Source organism: Amblyomma americanum, chromosome 3 (genome assembly GCF_052857255.1).
Source record: "Amblyomma americanum isolate KBUSLIRL-KWMA chromosome 3, ASM5285725v1, whole genome shotgun sequence".
Lineage (NCBI taxonomy): Eukaryota > Metazoa > Arthropoda > Arachnida > Ixodida > Ixodidae > Amblyomma > Amblyomma americanum.
The window spans coordinates 189435816-189457274 of NC_135499.1; the positions used below are offsets into that span (position 1 = coordinate 189435816).

Genomic DNA, 21459 nt, shown 5'->3' on the forward strand with positions numbered 1-21459 from the left:
TGCACACACGGAATGTCACACTCGCTCACCCTCCAGAAGAATGTTCTCCGAACATTTGAGTCCACGCAGCTCCCCTTGTCTTTCTGAATCGCCTCGCACAGTGCGTCCGACAAAACACTTTTCGCTGCACTCAACACCACTGCACAACACCATATGCCTCCGCTGTCATAACTGGCGTCTCCAGGGGCAGCACTGATCTTCTTTTACAGATAAACATGAAACTCAGCACCCAAGCCTCTCCTTTCTAGTCCAAACTGGACGAAATAAATTTACCACAGTTACAAAGGAGCTCCCACTTCTAGCACGATCACGGCACAGACAAAAATATAGATAACGAAAGGAAGTAGGGCAGGTTCTGCATGCGCTCCGCATGCTCTCCTGTGCAGGTGTTACTTAATGACAGAAAGGTTTAACTACCAACTCCGATAACTTAACACATAAGCACATAGCAATGTTATGAGCTGTGGCATTACACAATTCTAACCAGTTCAAAACTCCGCTCTGTTTACACCATTAGTCCGACTTAGCTTTCCGATTTCGCAGCGGATATCGGCCTTCATGAGTCATACTAAGTAAGTCTGTGACCCTTTGTCTGCTTTGGGACTCGCGAGGGCTCGTGGCAGGAGCCTCTCCTGGCGTTATCTGCGCGGCAACCTCGCGCGCTTCTTCTTCTAGCAATGCATGAAGTAAATCCGGTGGCATTCTGGCCGTCACCTCTGGCGCCTGCCGAACAAATGCAGGAGAGGGCGTTTCTTGCGAACTATCTGCGCGCTCCGCTTCACTTCTGTCCCCATCAAAATCCGCGCTTTCCCTTTCCTCATTTCGTGAATACTGAACCGGTGCCGACTTGAGGCGATTTGCGTGTATCCTTATCAAGCGCCGGTTTACGTCTCGGACTCTGAAGTTTACCGGAGAAAGCTTCTCGACAACCTCGCACGGTCCTCTCCACTTCGTCTGGAACTTACGAGCTAGCCCAATCTGCCTTTGGCAGTTTTCAATGTACACGCTGTCCCCCACATTAAACGGCGCGTCTCTAGCACTGCGATCGTGCACCTCCTTCCTGCGCTTCGCCGCTTTCTTTAAGGACTCCTTTGCGATGTCCCTCGCCACTTGCAAGCGCGATTCTAGCTCAACCTTATAGTCGTCCAGTGAAGCGTATGGGACACGACGGGGGCCCTCTGGCACTTCACTAGGCTGGTCCGGGTCTCGGCCGTAGAGAAGAAAGAATGGCGATTCGCCCGTGCTCTCGTGTGCTGCGGAATTGTAGGCAAACATTGCATACGGGAGCCACAAGTCCCAGTCCCGCTGGTCGCGCGAAACAAAATGCGACAGGAACCCCGCCACGGTTTGGTTCAGTCGCTCCACCGCGCCGTTGCAAGCCGGATGGTACGGTGTTGTCTGCTTCTTAGCGATCTTAAGCAGCTCGCAAACTCTCCTCATTAGCTGCGACACGAAGTTCGTTCCCCGATCTGTCAAGAGTTGCCTCGGGGGTCCATGTCGGAGCACGATCTGTTCGACAAATGCTCTTGCAACCGTGTCTGCCTTCTGATCTGGGAGTGCTACCGCTTCCGCGTATTTTGAAAGGTGGTCGACAAATACTAAAATGTACTTGTTTCCGGAAGTGGTCGTGGGCAATGGGCCCATTATATCCATACCTGTCCGCTCGAAGGGAGCCGAAACCTCAGGGAACGGCTGAATTGGAGCTGGTCTTCGTCCCTTGGGTGTTTTTCTTTCGAGACAGGAATGACACTTCGCACAGTAGTCTCTAACATCCTGTCGCATGCCACTCCAAAAGTACAAACGCTCCACACGCCTGCGTGTCTTCGCTACGCCAAAATGACCGGCGCATGGCGCATCGTGAAACGCGCGAAGAACCCTTTCTATCCACGACCGAGGTATGACGACTCTCTCCCAAGCGGTTTTCTCTGGTCTCCCTTTCCTGGTTGGCCTCGTGCGCCGACACAGGGTGCCGTCTTTGCCAATGAAATAACCTAGCTGTTCGGGGTGAGACGGTGCGTCCTCTAAGCTTTCGATTATTCGCTTCAGGTCCGGATCTTTGCACTGCTCTGTGCGTAATTCGGCGGGGTCGACTACGGGGACAAACTCTTCTATAGCTGCCACGGCAGCTGTGCGGCTGAGTGCATCAGCATTCAGATGTGTCTTTCCTGACTTGTGCTCAACTTCAAAGCAGTATTCCTGCAGGTGTAGATTCCATCTAGCGAGTCGCGAGCTAGGGTCCCTGACACTCATCACCCATTTCAGAGGATGGCAGTCTGTGACTAGCTTGAATTTGCGGCCGTAAAGGTAGCATCTGAAGTGCTTTACTGCCCAGACAACGGCGAGGCACTCCCTTTCCGTAGCTCCGTACTTTTGCTCTGTGGGGCTCAACTGTCGGCTAGCAAAAGCAACGGGATGTTCTTTGCCCTCGATAACCTGAGATAGCACGGCACCAACTGCGAACTTTGACGCATCTGTGGCCATAACGAAGGGCAAACTAAAATCCGGGTGGCGTAACAGCGGTGCACTCATTAGCTTCCTTTTCAGGGCCCCAAAAGCATTCTCCGCGTTTTCGTCCCAACGAAAGGCGACATTTTTGGCTGTTAAGGCGGTGAGCGGCTTAGCGAGCTTGGCGAACTCCTCTATGTGCCTTCGGTAGTAACCGATCAGGCCGAGAAACTGCCGGACCTGGCGGACGCTAGTCGGGGATGGAAAATCCGAGACACACCTTAGTTTCTCAGGGTCCGGTCGCACGCCGTCAGCTGAAACAACGTGCCCGAGGTATTTCACCTCGTTTTTGAGGAATTGGCACTTAGAGGGCTTCAGTTTGAGACCCGCTGCTCTTAGTCGCACCAAAACCTGCTCAATATCGCGCAAATGGTTATCAAAACTGCCACTGTATATGATAATGTCATCCATATACACGAAGCACAGCCTCCCCAGAAGACCTGCCAGGATAACATCAGCGGTTCTCTGCCAGACAGCAGGGCTGTTGGCCAGACCCATCGGCATTCTTTTCCATTCATAGTGCCCTGAGGGCGTGTTGAATGCCGTTTTCTCGGCATCTGCCGGATCCATTGCTATCTGCCAGAATCCCGCCGCCATGTCCACTACCGTGAAGTACCTGGCAGAGCCCAGCTGAGAAAGCGTCTCCTGTATATTGGGGATGGGGTACGGATCGATGCGAGTTACGGCATTTAGTTTGCGGTAGTCCACTACCAATCGATACGAGCCATCTGGCTTTTCCACCAATAGTGCTGGTGCTCCCCAGGGTGACTTTGAGTGTTCGACAATGCCGCGATCAATCAGGTCCTGCACCTGCCGCTCCATCTCCTCACGTTGGGAGTAAGGAATCCTGTACGCACGCTGGTAAACGGGCGATGAAGTGCCGGTTTCTATCCTGTGCTTTATAACACCACAGCAGCCCAAATCCAGGTTGGACGCGGCGAATACCTCCGAGTAGTCGTTCAGCAAACCAGCCAGAGCCTCCCTCTCCCTGGATTTTACGTGAGAAAGATCGAACGACACCTTTGGAGCAGCCGAAGGACTAGCATGCTCTACAGTTGCGAGTACCGTATCGGTGGGCTCACGTTGCTCTATCGCAGAGGTGAAGAAAGCCAATGTTTTGTTCTTGGGAAGGCTCAGTGGCTGCTGGCTACAGTTAACCACCCGTAGGGGCACTCTGTGGGCGTCATTAACTGTCACGAGGCACGCGGCTGCCTTCAGGCCATTGCTGAGAGAGTCGACCGGCTCAAGCACTCCCACGGCGCCGCTCTCTACATCTGAAGGCACAAACGCGTACAAAATGTGCTCCGACCAAGGAAGGACGACCGCCTCCTCGACCAGCCGGACGGCAACCCGCGAATATACCTTCTCCAATGATCCCACTGTTTGACGGGTGTCAATATCGGTAATGCGAATCTCAGCCCCTCTCCTGTTCAAAAACGGAACTTTTGAGCCGCCCGCATTAACCTCTTCCTCAGAGAATGAGACTACTACCTTCCCTTTTCTCAAAAAATCCTGCCCTAATATACCTGACACTCCGTTTGGCAGAGACACCGTGTCCGGGCATACGTAGCAGGGGTGCTCCAATGCAATTCCGCCGAGAGAGAAGTGTAACCGGTAGAGTCCACTTATGCCAAGAGGATCCCCCGTTATGCCTACAAATTTGGTTGCCATACCACCAGACGCTTCCAACACCTCGCGGTCCCCCTTCCTTCGAAGCGTGTTAAAACTGCTCTCCTTAAGCAATGTCACCTTTGACCCCGTATCTATCAACAATTCCATACAACAACCATTTAACTTGCAACGCACAACAGGGCATGCCTCGTCGGCCACACAAACTACCACCACCTCATCATCTACTGCTCCCTCCCCACGCTCCTCAGGCTGGGGAGGACTAACTAGTTTTTTGACTCGGTATCTGGAGCCCCGCTGTAGCTTGCTTAGGGCGTGTCTCGCCTGCTTCTCTTTGTGGCTCCCCACGGCGCACGTTTTGGCAGAACCTGGCGATGTGTCCGCGACCCTGGCAAGCGAAGCATACGATTTCTTCAAAATCTCGCATACCGCGCCTGTAGCTTTGTGGCGGTCTCCGGTTTCCAGCGAATGGGCGCTGTTGAGCGCGCGCTTCAACCTGGCATTCTACCTGCTGAGATAGCAGCTGTTCTAAGCGATCTAACCGCTCTGTCAAGAGAGCAACCTCAGGGTTGAGCACCGCTCTCTCTATGACGCGTACTCTCGCTGCGGCTGTCGTTAACGCCTCATTTTGTTCCTCATCCAATGCGGCCTCCACGGCTTGGTCGAAATTGCTCGGCTTGCGCGAGAGCACGAACCGGCGCACGGGGTCTTGCAGACCAGCCACGAACAAAGCGGTCATTTCCTCTTTAAGTATATCCTCCGCGTATTTCTTCCTTAGCTGGTCTCCTTCCTCCTCCCTGCTTAACGTATCGCGTGCTAGGCGCTGAAGCCGCGACGCAAATGTTCGCACGTCCTCCCCTACCATCTGTCCGGCGTCACGGAACCTCTGTACCCGCACGCGACGTGGTTCAGTGTCGAAATGCTCAAACGCGAGCTTCTTAAATTCCGCAAATGATTTTGTGGATTTTACTTTTTCGTCTCGCCAGGCAAAATCATGAGCAGCTCCTGCCATCTTACACCTCGCCATTCCCAGCATTTGAGCATCGGACCATCCCCCCATTTTCCCAATCTCTTCTAGCATGGAAAAGAAATCGCAGATTGGAACCCCTGTCTTATCTCCCGTAAACGTCGGAATGACGCTTCCTAATGCCAGCATGCTTGCTCCGAGCGACGGCTGTGGAGTGGGAGCCCCCTCAGATACAGTCATTTTTTTTTTTTCAAGCCCTCCAGTGCCTCAAGCCTCTCAAATGGGGGTAAAAGTCCCACAATCAGTCCCGTGATTCCCTTTTGATTACAATTTTGAAGTCATGAATGTCACAGCATTCAGAGGACATTTGCTTTTGAGACCCCACTTCTGACACCAGTGTGATGACCCCATAATGCGCAGGTCCACACGGGACGGAGAGGCAAAGAGACACCGTATGGCTCAGTTTAAACAAACAGGTATATTCAATAATTACACATGATTAAGATTATACATCAGAGGCTGGGGCGTCCGAGCTTACGTGCCGACGACTTCATGGGGGCGATGGAGTGGCTCCGGAGTTGGGCTCGAGCGGTTGCTGGCAGAAGCTGCACGCCGTCGGGCTTCGGCGCTGAAGGCCCTCTTGGCGAACGATGTCGTCCTGAGCGTGCTTCTTCCGTAGAATTTCAATAGTCGTCCGTTTCTTCGAGGATGGTTCACAAACCCTTCCTCTAGTGTCGTTCGGCTTGGAAGATGAACAGGAGGCGAGCTTGTAGATGATGACAGCAGAGCATATTTTTCAACATACATATGCAGAGAGTTAAACTGGAAGAAGCAGAACTGAATTTACAAAAGAACAAACTTTTCACTACTTTACTCATCGACCGGGCAGGGTAGTGCCTAAGTAGCATCACATTACATGCTAAGCATGGAGCCCCAGCTCAGACTGAACTGCATCCGTTTACATGCGCTTTTAAGCACTTGATTAACAAAGGACTAAGGGCGGTCATTTCCAGTGGCCCGCCCAAAGCATCAATTCTCCAATCCAAAATAACATGCGAGATGGGGACCACCCCTTGGGCTGGGCTTAGCCTCGACCCCAGAGTCTGTTAACAATACAAACTAAATAAACAACAAAAACGCCACCACTCTCTCTCAAGTGAGAGTATACACAGGCTCTCTCTTCGGAGCTAATTCACTAGCGCCTGTCTTTCCACATTCTTGGCGAGTACTGCCTGTCTGTCTGACAGGTGTCCGTCACGGCCCTTCTGGGAAGCTGTGGGTGCCTTCCCGGCGATAGCCCACGACAAAGGGGGGGGAGGGAAAGAATGTTGTCTTCGTGGTAGCGCATAGCGTCGGCTGTGGTGCGGCGCGCTCTGGCCCGCTGACAGCTCCCTTGTCCTGGAATGTGCCCGGAAATTGGGGAGGATAAAGCCTGTTTCCCCGGGGCGGCGGCGGGTCCGGTTGTTCTGGTCGTCACTCAAAGAGCATGGCATAATGTGCCCGGAAATTGGGGAGGATAAAGCCTGTTTCCCCGGGGCGGCGGCGGGTCCGGTTATTCTGGTCGTCACTCAAAGAGCATGGCTGGGTAATTGATGATGCCGCTGTCACGGGTCTCCGTCTACGCCGCGCCGTCGAACGTGGATCCTCGTTGCACACACGGAATGTCACAATAATCTCTAGTGTAGCGCAAAAAAAACAAACACTATGAACAATGAGCAGGTACGCACACCACTGGCGCATCCTTTCGTTGTGCACTTCCTGCGCCGTGGACATGCAGTCAGCCTGTTGAGCCAGGAGTTAGACAGGGCCTGCTATGTCACCAACGGCGGCTTCATGTAGCCGCAGACGAAGGTGTCAAGGCAGCCGAACGCATCTTTAAGGCCGACGGTGAGTGGTGAAGCGCTCTCCGGCGTTAAACAGCGAAAGTAGCGAGGGACACTGAGCTCCCTGCCAGACACGAAAATCATTAGCTACTGAACATGGCAGCACGCAAAGCACCAAAAGCTGCAGCCCAAGGAAAACGGGCTGTCCAGCTAAGAAAAACAGCTGACTGGGCGGTCTACTCAATCCGGGAAAGCTGCCATGAAGACAGTGCACGGTGCCTAACTTTTCGAAGCAGAAAATTCAAAACAGAAAATTCGTGACTTCTGCCGTGACAATTTTTGTCTTTGAAAGAAGTAGACATATTCACTTTCTTGTTCATTGTTTGTGACATCTATACTGTATATTTTAGTTATTTGCCAACGTTAGCTTTCAGTGCATGTGCTTATTGCAATTTCTCGCATGTGCGTTCGTGCTGAGCGTATGTGTGGCCTATTCATGACATTCTGAATTTATGTGAATGATGTGACCATCGCCTTCTTTCTGCACTGCCACTGTCTCAAGGAGCCAAGGTGTTACCGCAGCTTTTAGTCCCGACTCTTCCTTTGTAAGAAAGGAAAATAAACTCGAACTTGAAGAACAGAACTGGGCCGGGACGGGGCACGTACAGCATCTATGTAGAATGCTGTACGCCTTCCCTGGAGTGCATTTCACGCTTACACCTACTATGCAAGCCGCGATAGACTACAATATGCTTTTTCGGTATTATACCAAAGAGGCTCCCAAATAAATTTTTAAAAAGTCTTTAGAATGCTTTCTTGTATGTTTTGAGGAAGTGTTGTAAGTCAGACGCCATCTTCTGCTGCTACTTCATCTGTGTGGTGTTTCGTTGTTCGTCATGAGAAATTCACCAACCCGCCCTGGGGACAATTTTTTCACGCTCTCTCTTGCACCTTGTTTCGCTTTGTTGCATGTTTTTTTCATTTTTCGTTTATACTTTTACACGATCGTACAGAGAAATTTCTCATTAAATAACGTGACGAAATAATATTTTGGCATTGAAGCCAACACACTTTCTTTCTGAAGTCTTCTCGCGGCCCTGATTACATTGTTTGAATAATCTGGGCTCCTCTATTCTGCTACTTAAATGTTGTTGTACAGGTTTGGTTAGCATCGGAGGGGAGGACAAAATCAAAGTGCTACCGGAGCAAATTTCAATTTTCTTGGCATGAATTTTGGTTTCTCTAGACCGATTCCTTGTCTCGTTAGCATGACAATAGGTTTTGTTAAGAAAAATGTGCATTTTGGCAGAAGAGCATTGTAAGTGAGGCTAGGATGGGGGCAAGCAGTGGGACACCATTGCGCATAAAAACACACACACAGAAATGCCGCCTACCGAAAGCTTAGATTTAGCGCATAATAATGAGGACAGTACAGTACCTACATACTTTTTTACTGCTGCTTGTGTTTCCTGGCTTCGCGCAGGTGCATACTTTATAGTAAAGAAAATCGGGGGGGGGGGGGGATAAAGAAGATGAGGCCTTTGTGCAGGAAGCATCGAAGAACAACACACCAGCCGCTCTTCTTGTAGTCAGCGCTTTTCAGTAAAAGTTTCAGCTGTACGTCGACCGCCTTCGTGAACGCTGTCGCAATCTCTCAGCTGTTGCCACGTTGGCCGCTGTCGCAAACTTCAGGACGGCGTAAAATAGAACATAGTCCCCGCTGTGACAGAGAGACCGGTAAGGGTGCTCAAAAATCAACTCATCATGCGACTCAAGTTTCTCAAGAATGGCAGCTGCTTGCGACAACCTTTGGTCATCGGCCTTGAAAACGACAGTGCCAGTTCAGAACCGGCGATGGGCAAATATATTTCTATAGCAGGAAGCAGATCGTCTCAGCAAGGGGGGGAAAAAAAAAGAAACAACATGTGGAGGTTTTTTTTCCCGCGCCATTTTGTAATGTGTGCAATGCGGTGGATATCTACCGGGCATTCCTTATCGCTAGAGAACTCCGTCCAGCCCTTAGCTAAACTGCATGAAAGGCCCGCCAACACGGCGAGAGAGAGTGGTATCGCTGAAAAAAGAATTATTTTTTTCAATCACAATTTAAGTATTTTGCAAGACAAAAGTTCCCGAAATTAACGAGCTTTGAAGAAGTGTCAGCTTTGCAGCTACTTTTTGAGATAACCCGCTCAAAGTATGCTGCAACGACAACACCATTTTGCTCTGACCTCTTTAGAACGCACCTAAAGTTGTTTCACTGCTACCGTTCCAGGCTGCGGAGGCTGCCGAGGAAACGAACGCTTGTGTTTATCAGCGATGTGTCAAAGAAAAAAAAACAAATTAAGAAGGAAGCTTCACGACCGGAATGAGCCTAGAAAGGCGGCATTTAGGCACCTAAACGATACAGCATTCAACATGCTTTCATGGTTGTGGAAGGCGAAGATGAACTATCACTCAGTCTCCGCTGTGTTTGCGAGAAATGCGACATGCTGTCACACGCCTTGCCTGTCAACTAATGCAACGAGCCCATGAGCGATTCAGTGAGCGAGCGTAAATAAAAGAATTTAAGAAGCTTGTTCAGACTAGGAACTAATTCGGAGGATCAACCAGCGTGCTGCTCCAGAGTGGGCCGTCAGCCAAAGTTTTCCCGTGACAATGAAACCTTACGGTTTGTTTTTCAGCGATTCGAATGCACGGCTGGAGAAAAGGGTGAAATCGTGATGATGTGGTCAAGTCCAGAACACGCAGTACCTGCGGATGTTCGCTATCGCATCATACCTTTATTAGAAGCTCTCACCATTCCCAAGCTGTAAGAAGTGCCTAAAATAACCGCAATTTACAGGACTCCATTTGCACTTGCGTTTTCCAACTTTGTATAAGATAGGAGAGGTCTAATATCTTGTACCAACATTAAAACATAGCCGCGGTATCGCTCACTAAAAGGCTGAGATGTGTTGCTATTGTGCAAGAAAGTGTAAGCTCGAGTTTTTTTTCGGAACGTTTTGAAGATAGCGACTTATAAAAGACGACCTGTTGGGGAAAGATTTCGTCGATTAAACTGTGGTAGAGAGGTCGCTGTTTACTTCGCTTCGCCTCTACAAACAGCGAGATATAAAGGCACAGTGACAGCACGCCGCGAACTTACAAAACAGAGGGCACATATTTCCGCATTAATTTTGGAAACCTTCCAGGTCCTGCCAATAGGCAACCTTTTTTCAAATTTCGTTCGCAGACGATTTATACAAGGAGGGTTTCAGACTAGAACCTGCAGCTGATCCTCCGAGAAGAGTTCACACTTTTGACGCTGTACGGAAGACACAGCTGACGACGGCACAAAGAATAGCCACCGACAGAAAAAAAAAGGCGGGGGGGGGGGGGGGGGGCTGTAAGTGGTGGGTAACGGCTGCAAAGTCAGCCGAAGGTGTGCTACTCAATGTAGGCATAGTGTACAAAAACAACAGTACGCAGAACAAGGACAAAGAAAGGCGGAGTCAACGTCTGCCTTGATCGAAAACATAGCGTAGATAAGAAATTCAAAAAAAGTAAGCCGAGACAAAAGTGGCGCAGTTGTTGCCACACATGGTTGTCACAGGAGGCCCTCAGAAAGCGAGAACAATACAAGAGGTTACATTGGAAATGACAGCTGCCTCCTAAAGATTTGGAGCGGTCTCTGCTCTTGGCTTTTGGATATTTGAGAAACGCGCAAATATTGTTTTTATATATTCGTTTTGCTTTGTTCCCCAAACTAGAATCTTCATGCGTTCAATGACGTGAACAAAGACAGTTCCAAGAAATTCAAGCAAAGAAAATGAATATTTGACGCGAATACGCGAAAACAAGGCTTCCAATTGAAACGGTGTATCATGGCAACGGCAGAAAAATCGGCCACTCCTTTGGACGTCTTCGAATATGTGCCAGTCGGAACATGCGCACCATCCTTTTTTTTTTTGTTCGGCGCGAGCAAGAACTAAAACGTTTGACCCCCTGAATGCATCGACCTTCTTGAAAGGGATCTGCAGATCGACTACGTTGCTATGCATGTAGTGGTTGAAATTCTTCATTGTCCTCACACGCCAAGTTTTCCTGGAGATAAACAGCTAACGTCGTCTGTTGGCCGCCATTAGCGGACACCGCGTGAGTCAACGGGGGTGCAGTGCCTAAAATACTGGCGATTATATTCTAGGCACTACAACAGAGGCATTTCACACTTGTAATTTGAGAAAACCAGACAGTGCCGAGAGATTACGCGCGAACATGGCGATTATCATGGCGGACCCTTCCTCATCGGTGCAAAATCTGACCAGCAAAACACTTCCTGCTTTCGCACATGCCTATTTGTTTACGGGGTGTACCGATGATTGAGAAACTGGAGGAGACACTTAAGTTCCGCCGTAAGGGTATAACGGGATAACGTAATGCGTTAATTCCCATATACGCGGAATTGGTCATTCTCGACTTGATACTCATAGATCTCTGGGAGTCCTCATGTCTCTCCTGGCGCAGTGGTGCAGCGGTTAAGCGATGCGCCATGCGCCTGCGATGCGCGATAACAGGTGCTGCCATATTTGGGGCTTGTGAGACCAGGTTGCTCTAATTCCCAAGCAATCTCTCGCGATCAATCGCAACACCTGCCGCGGTTTGCTCAGAATCCGGTGGGCAGGTTGTGATGAGACCACAAGCTCACGTGAACTACCTACGTCGCTTCTCAGCGGACTTTTCACTCACAACGCCGACGACGCCGGATTTTCTGCGGAACTGGAGCCTTAGCGCTGTCGCGTTAAAATTCCTGTGCTGATTTTTAATGCTCAAAGCCAGGCGACACGTGTTGGCTTCCATGCAAAGTAAAAGAGCAGGTTCCTTGGGCTTCAATTTAAACTGTCGTATGCCATAAATTGTACATTTATGTACAGTTATGTGCCACAAATTACATAAATTGCGCATTTATATGCTACTGAGCTAGTGTGAGGAAAAATGTCTGCAGCATGCATGAGCCGGTGAACTCTGTTCTCAGCCGGCGACTCTAGGCCACACATGGGGGGTCAAATTTAGACTCGGGAGCTGAAATGTTTACTAGTAAATTAAGGTGATCGTTAGGAACCACGATACCTAGGCACCCACATCACTTCAAAACATTGGACCATCCAGGCTCCATTACGGACATTTCCCAGTAGTACATTGGTATAGGTATTGGTTTGCTCAGTTGTGCCTGCTTGCAATATTTATTTTATTTAGGAATACTGTAGCAGAAAACAACAGCTGCCGATATGGAATCATACCACCGAAATATAAAGTTAATTTGATTGATAGTTGAGAAGTTAGGGGGCGCTAAGTAATAAAGTGGTACGTTTTGCCCCACCCTCATTATGCACTTGTGCAGCTGTACTAACGACAAGAGAACCATGAGAGCATTCACCACTGTTGATTGGTTCGGTTTATGGGGTTTAAACGTCCCAAGATACTCAGGCTATGGGAGACGCCGTAGTGAAGGGCTCCGTAAATTTCGACCACCTGGGGTTCTTTAACGTACACTGACATCGCACAGTACACGGACCTCTAGAATTTCGCCTCCATCGAAATTCGACCGGCGCGACCACCGCGGTCGGGATCGAACCCGCGTCTTTCCCGTCAGCAGCCGAGCACCGTAACCCAGCGGGCCCAGCGCACGGTTCGTTTATCGTGCCGTTTGTTGACTGTTTTCAATGTCGACCTTGCCACCAATTGAACGGCAGTATTTGCGAGGGATTGTAGTGTGCGCGGCTGAATATTAAGGCTCGCCAAGAAGCTTGGGACGATATGGGGGTGCACCCAGCGCCTTTTGGGCATATTTCTTGTCTTCGCACTTTTGCAAATCAAAGGCAAAGTAGCAAGCTTCATAGTCTTGCTAAATGTAACCTCGGAAGTTAGTTTCCTTGAGTCGTTTTTAACGTTCCTTAAGCAAGGAGAAAATACTTCAGGGTAATGGGCATTTTGTGGGGTGTCTTAAAAGGCCGTAGAGCCGCGAACGAACCGTGCAGCCAGTATTTGAGCGCTGGCGTTTTTTATACCTTCTACTTCTTGATTGCAGGTGCCTTCCTAAATCCGACAATAAAAATGAGATCGTCGATATTTTACTCCCAATTCATGCGCATTACGTTCTGATTGAAGCGTCGGCGCGCTTTTTTCACTACGACAAAAGAAACATGCACCCACTTTTAGTGATCACGATGGAATCATAGACGGTGTACATTACAAACGCGGTCTTACAAGCTAAGTAGTTATCAACAATGAATGCGGAACGTGATCTTTTGTTTGAACACTTTCTTCAAACGTGAGATCGTTGCGGCTGTGCAGTGCCGTCTCGAAGATAGCCCGCAATATTTCATCGTATATATTATTTCACGTTGTATAAGAATATCTTAGCTTCAAACTCCTTCGTCGCTGTACAATATTACGTTGCAAATTGCAATATGTTTTGGTGCAATCTCTGAATGGCTACTGCTTTTATAACGTTTGAGATAACGTGAAGTAGCAAATAACGATGCGAATCGTAAGGGAGAATTAGGTCGTCCACACCACTCTGGTCAACTTACGGTGCAGGGAAAAGAAAGAGGAGAGGAAGGGCGAAACGTTGTGGAATGCTGGGCAAACAAGACGAACTATGACCGGCGCACTGTTTGCCTGTCGCAAGCTGGGCACACGTGCCTAACACCAGGTGCGCATCGACGTAGCCAGAGGCAGAACGCGTTCACATGCGTTCCGAGCAAACTTGTCGACTCGAGATGCAGCCAGCGCCGAAACACGTGCGACCTTGGTTCCAGTTCCCACATTGCTTCTTTGGGTAAAGCGCTAACGCAGGACGCAGCGAGAACGCCTATGTTGTGTTCTCGCACCGTCCTGTGTTAGCGTTGTTCCCAACATGATCGTAAACCAACCAGCCCAACTCTCCACTCCACATTGCTTTATTCACGCCTGCCATTTTTATAATAATAATAATAATAATAATAATAATAATAATAATAATTGGTTTTTGGTGGAAAGGAAATGGCGCAGTATCTGTCTCATATATCGTTGGACACCTGAACCGCGCCGTAAGGGAAGGGATAAAGGAGGGAGTGAAAGAAGAGAGGAACAAATAGGTCCGTAGTGGAGGGCTCCGGAATAATTTCGACCACCTGGGAATTTTTAACGTGCACTGACATCGCACAGCACACGGGCGCCTTAGCGTTTTTTCCTCCATAAAAACGCAGCCGCCGCGGTCGGGTTCGAACCCGGGAACTCCGGATCAGTAGTCGAGCGCCGTAACCACTGAGCCACCGCGGCGGGGCTGCCATTTTTGTGCTACTCTTGTTTTGACGCAACATCTGAGCCTGGTATCTGTCAAAAGGGTGACGGATCGGGCTAATTGGTGGATTAAATTGTACGCCTTGTACGCCGCACACACATATCCCAAAGAACCGGCAATGTGGTTCAAGTTTTTCGTCCACGTTCTCATGCCACTATATTATCTGGCTAGTTTTTTTCGCAAACCGCATATGACTGGAAGAGCCCTCCCAACCAAATCGCAACCATCGCCTGTCCATCAAAATTTTATCAAAAAATAACACAACTAATGTTAGAGTAGACCATGTATTATAACACCTGAAATCTCATCCCTTATGTAATACTCCTGAACAGGTGTCTTTGACGGAAATAAACTGTCCTGAACTGAAGTTTTAGGTAAAGCTAAAGAGAACTTTAACTATCGACAACATTTTTCTTAATGTCGACAGCATGTTTGCTTGAAAACGATAGAATGGGAGCTGGGATGTACAAAAAAACGACAACTAAACACTGCCTTCTTGTTTATGGCAGGCTAACTTCCTGTCCTCGACGAAGTAGCCTTAACTCACCCTCCAAACTTTTCTTGAAATGTTTGCTGCAGGAAAGCCCTGCCTATTACTACTCCTCCCAGGCATCAGCAGACAAGGAAGAAGCGAAGTCAGTCTGCCTCCGGCTAACTGCCCTGCACTTCGTGTGGTACCGAAGCGGAGACACTTTCGCGCTTTTCTGGTGGTTTTGTTTCCATCAGGGGAACCGTGAACATATTGCGCACCGACTGAGGCTGGAAGAGCGGCCCCACCTCGGACATTCCCAGGGGGCACAACCGTCTCCTAAGAGTGCAGTCTTCGCCACATCCATCCAAAGCAGTGTAAGTAGTTTCTCAACCTGATCGCTTTTAGGACCCGAGAAGCGAGGCACTTTTCTCTTCGCAGAGCAATCGCTACTGCGTCGGTTGACGCGCTGACCAGTGCCAGGGTTGGGATTTTTGTAACCGCCGATCCTAAAACTGCACTATGAAAGTCTCTGCCGGTGCTCTATGAGAAGCAAAATTTAATCGAGGCTTGCGCCTTTTGCATTTAACAGATACCCTTGGCAGTGGTGTGTGTATGATCTTCACAGGTATGATTCAGCACAAGCGTAAATGGCAGGTAAGTGAACGCATGTGAGATTTTTTGACGCTTTATAGAAGTCTTTATGCGCATTAGAGTGCCACTAGCATTATGTTAAGCCTCAGGATTGGCGGTACTGCCGATGGTGTGAGCCCACCTTATGAATGGGATCACTAAACCTAACTCCTGATTGTCAGCGAGCTTTTACTCTTTTTCTTCTTTATATTTGCTCATGTATCAAACAAGACACCTAGGAAAAAATTGCTTCTCAGGGTTTGCAACAGTTTCGCTTCGCTATTGTAATTTCTTCTGCACATCATCTCGCGCAGTCGTAACTGCCTTTGCTATTAGTGAGCACAGGGAGAAGCTTACGCCTAGGCATATCTAGGCACTCGAGCTGATTAATGCAATGGGATGTCCCTCTTACAAGCTTGAAATCATCAGAGAAGTGTTAATGGCATCTGCGAGTGACCGGCAAAAGAAGAAACCCTCCGTATTCCACATAATTTTTAAAGCATGCAATCCTGGTAGCATTCTTTTATATGATGATGTGATGATCTCATGATTGTACACATGCGGCACGCATCGACAAAAGAAAAATCTGATATCTGTACTGTCAACAAAACAATCTCTTTTTTCGGGAGTTCAAAGAAATCACGGGATGGTTACGAGTGTATGACGCGAAGGTTGGAGCGTTAGGCGGGATACGACAGGAATGAATTTTTCACAGACATGTTCTGTTTCTTTTTTTTTCCTCGCAAAGTCAGAAAGCCGGGGCTGAAGCCGCACTTGCCCCTGACTGCATAGTGATACTCTGGAGCGGGTTTCAGTGGGTTTCGAACAATTACCTCCCGCAGTCGAGGCGGTAGTCCTCCGTTGCCTCCCCCCCTCTCTCTCACTCCTTTCCCCTAAATGTGAGGGGGACCATTTCTCTCTTCCCAATTCGCGGTTCGTCGTCTTCCACACTCTCTCCTCTTCCTCCTAACGGCTAAACTTTCAGAATGATATTTTCCTCTCCCCACTTCTCCGCCTGCCTATGGCCACAAATTGACAACACTCCGCATTTTGTTCTGCCTCAACTCCTTCCTTATACCTTTCTGTCGACATCAGCGATGCAGAGAGCCAGAAAGCTGACCTGCTGCTGCTGCTGTTGCTAATAGGAAGAAAGAAAAGGAAAGTGCACGGGCCTGCCTACTGGCTCAAGCCGAGCCACGCTCGCTGCCGCGTGCAAAGTAGGAGAGTTAAAGGATAGGAGAGCCAAAATAGAAAGAAAAGGCGCGTGCTAATATGCCCCGGGCCGATCCTGGAGGCAGTGCAATACCGGGCCGACCCGTGCCAGAGGGCTTCAAGCCGAGCACTCCGCCATATTCCAAAACTAAGTTTAATATCTTGGATCCTAGGACCCAAGACCTAAGAAGCTGACCTCAGCTACACTCCTGAAGATCTTTATGACTGATGCTTACGCTGTTCATTTTCCCATGACCAGACGAAGCATAGTTAGGCTTGAAATAAACACAGGCGGGGATTTTTTGCAACGCTCAGTTAGCTTATACTGAAACGTGAGAGTGTTCAGGCTCGCATCTCTAGCGACGTTAGATATTATCCCTGGCCTTTTCACACCCTGTTTAAAAAAGGTGCCGAGTAGCAATTTTTGGCACGTGTTCAACTCGCAGGAAGAAAGCGCAGACGCTTTCTTGCCGAGCACTGGCTGACTGGCACTAATTTCTCTGACAAGCAGATGCGTCTGGGCTGGAGAAAGTTGGCGCCTCGAGCTTTCAGGGTGGGATCTCGACGTTAAAGGATGAAGGGAAGCGTCAAGCAACCTGGCGCTCGAAAGCGAGTGCGAATTCGGCAGAAGTTAATATTTCGGTCAGAAGCCGGTAAAGCAGCTTCATAGCTGTTGCGAGAATGCACAATTGGTGACTCGCTGCCACGTATGGCTCTAGTTATCCGATGCGTGGTGAAGATAAATTGTCATAACACTGCAGTCATGGTATCCAAGACATCGCGGGGTACACCCACAGAGCTCGCGCAGCAGAAAGAGTGTTACGTAGCGGAAAGCGCTGATAGTGTTTGCAAAAGTGCGGATTAGTGCATGAATAGAAGACAGATTCGGATTACTCAGTTGCGGGAAAAACTCACCACTTTGGCCTGCAAAGCTTTTCGTGTTAAGCTTATCCCACTAGGCTTCAAAGTTTCGTGACCAGAAGTGCCTAAAAAGAAATGCCGAAATAAAACAGTGATCGACATAAATAATTTATGTCTAACTGCTAGTTATTGTACGTATTAATTCAAAGACAATTTGTTTGCACTACTTATTTGAGGGTCATGCAGAAAAACAGTGTTCTACACCTGCTTCCAGCCTCCGTGATTGCGTCGTGAGGAGTCTATTGAAAATGTGCGCACATAGCCGACAGAACCACGGATTTGGTGGTAACAACCAACCTGAAACATTTATGGGGTTTGCTTTCAAGACAAAAAGATAAATTACACTTTCAAAAGTGCTGTGTATGAGGAGCAAGGTATAAGCTTTCTCCTTAGAACTCCAGCACTTTTATTTGCTTCTTCGGGAGGCATTTTCAGCGGAGGCTCGGCTAACACAAGTCTACGATGCGTTCATTTCGGAGCGGGAAAGCTTACAGCCGCTGAGAGGCGTAGCAGGAAATTCTAGAAAGTCTTTAATTTTGTGACGTTGCAGCAGACGCATTTTTCACCTGCACCATTTATACAGCAAGTCATAAAATATTCTAACCCTCTGTTCTAGACATCCGCGCGTGAAGCGGCGGCGGGCCGTATCTATTTACTCGTTTTAGTTCTTTTTACCATGAACAGAAGATGGCATTGTCAAGTCTCATTTCTTTCCAGGAAGCTTATCTTGTACCACACGTTACCCCAAGAATATGAACTAGACTCGACAATTGCGAGCCCCTGGGTAATTTTGTGCGCCCGCGTAGCAGTACACAAGATAATTAAATTAAGATAATTAAAATATCGTTTCGTTTAAATTGCGTAATTGAGACATTGTAACTGAGTACTGAACAAATATTATTACGTGATTTAAACGGAAAGAGAAAAAAAAAACAGGCTTGTGCAGTCAGGACTTAATGTTTTTAAAAGCTTAGTGGTTAAACTATGACGAAAACGCCGAATCGGTGCTTCAAGCTGTTGTCTTACGTCGTTAAATGGCTGTGTTTCGTAGTATTTGAGCGGCCTTTACAATGCACATGTTGGCATACCATTGTTTATCTTTTCTTCCTAGCACATGCATATCTGTAATCCACATATTTACGTAGAGGTAGAATTAGTGTTAGTTTGTTCCTGTATTGTTTCATTGTTTGCTTTCTAGTTTTTTTTTTGTTCTTCAAGAAAGGCACATCAGCAAGTTCCTCAGGAGACATTTCTGGTGAAGAAGAGATTGCCTTTTCTTTCTGGAAGAACTGGTTTGTTTCCAGGCATGTCGTAAGTTTGTTAATTTACCTAGTTTTGATTTCGTCATTGAAACTTCAAACAACGCTCAGGTCGCCTACAATGTCTAGTTTACATTATTTTATGTCGCATAAGCAAGCAGTGCATTAGAGATAACAGCCCACTGGGTAAACTGCTGAGTAGTAACTTTTACAAAGATCCTACAAAAACGTTTCGTTTAGACACATGTAAGTGCAACAGCACTTTGTACCCACTTGTCCGCTATCTCACTCAGGTGGAGGATGTCCATGTAAGCTAGCTCAGGTTTGGGGTGGCTCTTCTCCCGGCGGTTCCCCTTCAAGACCGATTTGCGTCGCCTGTTGTGGAAAAGGCCTGTCACTTCAGCGGCGCGTGTCCGCATTTTTCGGGATACTGGGCTCTGCTGGAATAATTATTTATGCATTTTACTTTCTTGTTACAATACCCGCAGCACCACTTGGGCATTATTGCTGGGCTGCACAAATCATCGTAAAACAAATCGATAGTTTTGTGTCAAACCACATGTTCTGGTAACACGTTCCAATCGTTTATGGTGCACAGAAAAAATGAGTGTCTAAACAAATTTATTCAGCAGTTATATGGACTAACCTTCGAAAATCTGTGGTCATTTCGAGAACAAACATAAGCAGGTTGCGGTTCACCTTGTGGCTCGCTTAATATGGTTTCTCTCGCAGTTTTTGTGCCTTTTTTTTGGAAAAAACAGGGTTAGAAGCCAAAACCTGACGACTTGTTTTGTAACCACTATCTCCCCCTTTTACTACCTCTATTCTCATTTACATCCCATTTTTAATCTGTCTTCTATTCCATGTGGCATACGGTACGATAAAAAAAACACACTCGATTGTCGACTTGAAACGAAATGTCATATTCCAGCCTAGTTTTTTTGCGTGTGCAAAGTTCAAAATTTTATTTGAAAAAATAATCAGGACAACAATGTACATGTTTTTGGCAAGAAAGTTTCACGAACTCTTCTCATGATGATATGAAGTGTGAATTATTTCTGTTATTATTATGTGTCATTCATTATATAAGCTACAATAATAAAACATTATATAATCATTCATTACATATGAGATATATGATCATTTGGTATATCTTTCTAGAACCTAGACCTGTAAATTATCCATGGTTAACAAGCGCTAAAAAAAGAGGCTGACCTTAACGCTGCAAATGATGCGTGGGAAAAGTTTAAAACAGTATAGTGTTTAAGTCGCTAAAGCTTTTTGTTCTCATGCGTACTAAAAAAGTAAAAAAAAAGAAATCTATAGATTACACTAAATATTGTTCATAAAAGCGATTTTTGAAGCGTCTCAGGGCTAAAAACCGAGCTCTAGAACAGCACGCAATTATGTTAAATAATTTTTTCACCAGGTGAAGATGGAAATTATCCAGGCGATGTACCTTTATATCAATCAAACCCTAATTAGTTTATTGAATGTGCCTCTGGAAAAGTTTGGGCTATTTGAGTGAAAGCCAAAATATGGCGTTAAATTTTTCGCAAGTGAAAACAGAGCTATCAACAATAAGGTTGAAATGGCTCGCCTCGTTAATGACTACTTTGAGTCAGTTTTCAGTTTAGACGATGGAATTACGCTCCAAACGAAACTTGTAATAGCTAAACTGAATCTGAGTTTACAGTAAATCTATCCAACGTTCTCAATCGACTTCTCAAACTGGACGAAAAAATCCCTTGGCCATGAAGAAATACGCAATGATATTTAAAGCTATACGCAGAGTAGTGTTCCTTTCACCTTGTGGATATTTTGACTAAATCTATTGATCCTTCTCAAATCCCTAATAAATGGTAACGGGATGGGGATTAACAATTCGTAAGCAAGTTCCCAAAGGTAATGTCGCGAATTACCGGCCAATTTCTTTGACCACGACATGTTGTAAAGCTCTGGAGCATATTTTGACCAACCTCTTTATGAGATTCTTGGAAGAAAACAGCTTTCTATAGGCCAATAAGCACGGTTTTTGAGGAGCATACTATAGATCTACAATCCTCAAACATATATAAGCCATATGAGATTAGGTTTTTTGCCGCAGGTTGCAATAAAACAATTTTCAGATGACACCGTTCTGTATGCAAAAATAAATTGCTCTTCTGATCAACAAGAACTTTGCACCCATTTCGAGAAATTTAGTCTCTGCAGTGACGAATGGCAAATTGAACCGAATGCATCGGAAACATTTTTAATGCAAAAGACCGGCAAAAAGACCTCTTAATCTTACCTTACAATATCAAGAGTGCAGATTTAATTTAAAAAAGCAATGTTATAAACCTAGGAATTCATCTTAAACAAGATAAGCTGAACAACGCATTTTGACAACGTTCGCAGTTTTGTCACGCGGAAGACTTGGTTATTGTGACGAAATCTTCAGGATGCCACTGCAGAGGTCAAGCTAATCGCTTACAAAATGAGTGTACTTCCAGTGCTGACTTATGGCAATCATGTTTGTGAGCCATGCACTTAACAAAACATCTGCAGCTACAAAACAAAACTCTAAGCTTTATCGTTAACTTGTACTTTAGAACTCAAGCAGGAACTGAACTTAAAAGAAGAGGCGGACTGACGACTGTGAAGCATAAAATGAAGTATAACAGGCCATGGAAAGAAAAATGATAAGTTTAACGTTAAGAGACTGGAAGCGGGAAGAG

The 21459-nt window shown here is 47.1% G+C and overlaps 1 protein-coding gene across 1 annotated transcript in view; it reads right to left on the reverse strand.

Annotated features, from left to right (window-relative positions):
* LOC144123548 (uncharacterized) overlaps positions 1-17511 on the reverse strand; it is an 80117-nt gene extending 62606 nt beyond the window's left edge. The window contains exon 1 of the mRNA XM_077656365.1: positions 17475-17511. The gene's annotated coding sequence lies outside the window, so the exon portion shown is untranslated. The remainder of the gene's footprint in view (positions 1-17474) is intronic.
* Between the last annotated feature and the right edge of the window lie 3948 nt (positions 17512-21459).